This window comes from Triticum dicoccoides, chromosome 3A (assembly GCF_002162155.2).
Source record: "Triticum dicoccoides isolate Atlit2015 ecotype Zavitan chromosome 3A, WEW_v2.0, whole genome shotgun sequence".
NCBI lineage: Eukaryota > Viridiplantae > Streptophyta > Magnoliopsida > Poales > Poaceae > Triticum > Triticum dicoccoides.
The window spans coordinates 691,322,334-691,324,902 of NC_041384.1; the positions used below are offsets into that span (position 1 = coordinate 691,322,334).

The following is a 2,569-nucleotide window of genomic DNA, read 5'->3' on the forward strand; positions in this document are numbered from 1 at the left end:
CACGGGATCTAGCCCTTTGACTTTGCACGGACGGGCTTTGACCAGTGGACCTCCCCACCCGATTGTGTTAGGTCAGCCCATAGGAACACTTTGGAGCAACATCCGGGCCAGACCCACAGCAAGATCCCCTCCGTGTAGACCCCACGCGTCCGTTTCCCCCCTCCAGGTGCCGTCGGCGGCGCCGTTCGTGAGGGGGGCACACCCCGGACACGCGTGCCAGGTGTTTGCAACCGCCACAACACTTCCAGACTTGTGAGAGGCCGCCTACGCAAGATTTGGCGGCATGCTAGCCCCCGGAGGCCGCCGGCCACAGCCGTAGACGCGCGAAGGGCAATCCGCGTAGAGGGAATTTTTCGGATACTTCTCCATCACCAAAAATTATGAAAAAATACCATCGTTCCTATAGCACATGTGCCCACGTCATGCAAAAAAACTCATGATTTTATCGCACTCCGAGTATTTAGTAATATTGACGCTGCATCGTTACCGCAGAACGTATACTACCGTGTCATCGCCGTCCGTGAGGGGGGCCACGCACCGGAGACGCGTCCCGCCTCTTCGGACATGCCACCACACCACCCCGCATGTATCAGGGCCCGGTGCGACGCTCCGGTGGCATTGCTACCCCCAGTGCCCCCGTCCCGCCTAACCCTGTAGCGTTTGACCACGGGATCTAGCCCTTTGACTTTGCACGGACGGGATTTGACCAGTGGACCTCCCCACCCGGTTGTGTTAGGTCAGCCCATAGGAACACTTTGGAGAAACATCTGGGCCAGATGTTGCCGTGGGCCTATGGGCTGACCTTACACAACCGGGTGGATACGTCTACTACTCGAAGCCCGTCCGTGCAAAGTCAAAGGGGTAGATCCCGTGGTCAAATGCTACAGGGTTAGGCGGGACGGGGGCCCTAGGGGGGGTAGCAATGCCACCAGAGCGTCGCACCGGGACCTCATACAAGCCGCGTGCCGGGTGCCTACGCCTGCCACCATGCTTATATAACCGTAGGAGGGCCACCGCAACACCTGGCGGCATTGCTACCCCCAGGTACCCCGTCCCGTCTAACCCTGACACAGATGACCGCCGGGTCTATCCCTTTGACTTTCGCTGGACGTAGTTTGACCGGTGGACCTTTTCACCTTGTTATCATAGCCGAGCCATAGCTACACCCCCAACACAGTTCCGGCACAACCCACCCCAATATTCCCTCTGCGTCGGCCCGACGTGGCCGTTTCCCCCCTCCGGGGCACGGCGGCATCGACGCCCGTGAGAGGGGAGGGGGCACACCCCGGAGCCGCATGCCTGCACCTGCCACCATGTTTCCACAACCGTAGGAGGGCCCACCGCAACACCTGGCAGCATTGCTACCCCCCACAGGTACCCGGCCCGTCCCGTCTAACCTCTCTGTGACACGACGGAAGAAGGCCCGTGTGGGGGGCAATCGATATATGTTTTCTGTACATTTAAGTTAATGAAATTAGTATTGAAAAAAAATAAAAAAATAAGAGAAAATACAAAAAATATAAAAATATTATTAGAAATCTAAACGCCTACGGCAAAAACCATGGGCCAGGCCTATGCCGACGGCCTAGCCGTCGGCATAGAAATGCCACCCCACGGGACCGACGAACGACGCGGATCGATGACGTGGCGGCGCGGCGGATCGATGACATCGGCGTAGCTATGCCAACGGCCACCGTTAGCCCGTCGGTGTAGCCTGATGCCGTCAAACTGTCGTCGCCGCCCGGGTAGACGGGCCCACGCGATATGCCGACGACCTGCTCTATGCCGACGACCCCCGTCGGTATATTCGGAGAAACGCCGACGGCTTATCTATGCTGACGGCCCTCGTCGGCATAGATGGTTATACGCCGACGGCTTTTATTGGGCCGTCGGGGTATGCCCATATATGCCGACGGGGGCCGTCGGCATAGATATGGCCGTCGGCAAAACAACTTTTTCTGGTAGTGAAGGCTGCAAACAAGCAACCAGAGGAGGAGGTAAATAAATGAAATCATCTATCGGATCTTGGCCAGGAACGCCTAATTAACGACGAAGCTGGGGAGGGGGGTGTACGTTGAGCTTGAGGAGTCGGGGTGCTTGTGGGCGCCGGTGCGGAGGTCGACGTCGATGGAGTCGAAGTCGAGGCCCAGCTCGTTGAGCACCGTCACCACACGCGTCACGTTGGGCGACAGCATCATCCCGTACAGCTTGATCGCTACCATCCCTTCCTTCCTGCTGCTTGCTTGCTCGCTCGCCTTGGCTTCTCTCCTCTATGTGCTCTGTCTGCATTTCCATATATATATCGAGCGGTGCTGGCTGACCTGGAAGCCACAAGCTTCCACATCGCGCTCGGCGACCGTGGCTGCCCTTCTAGGCCCGAGTGCGAGCATCAATAAGAACAAGTCTAACAAAGTATTATACAATCCTCAGGGCTATTGGTGAGCGTTGAAAAATGTAATATTTTCTTTAGTCCCAATACGAAAGTAGAAGATAGAGCGCAAATCTGCACAATACTGAATATTATGACCGAAGCCCTCAATGACAAATACTCCCTCCATTCCCTTATACA

At 56.6% G+C, this 2,569-nt stretch overlaps 1 pseudogene; it reads right to left on the minus strand.

The window, feature by feature from the left end:
* The window catches only part of LOC119273033, a 13,344-nt pseudogene extending 11,122 nt beyond the window's left edge, over positions 1-2,222 (minus strand).
* Positions 2,223-2,569: the final 347 nt, after the last annotated feature.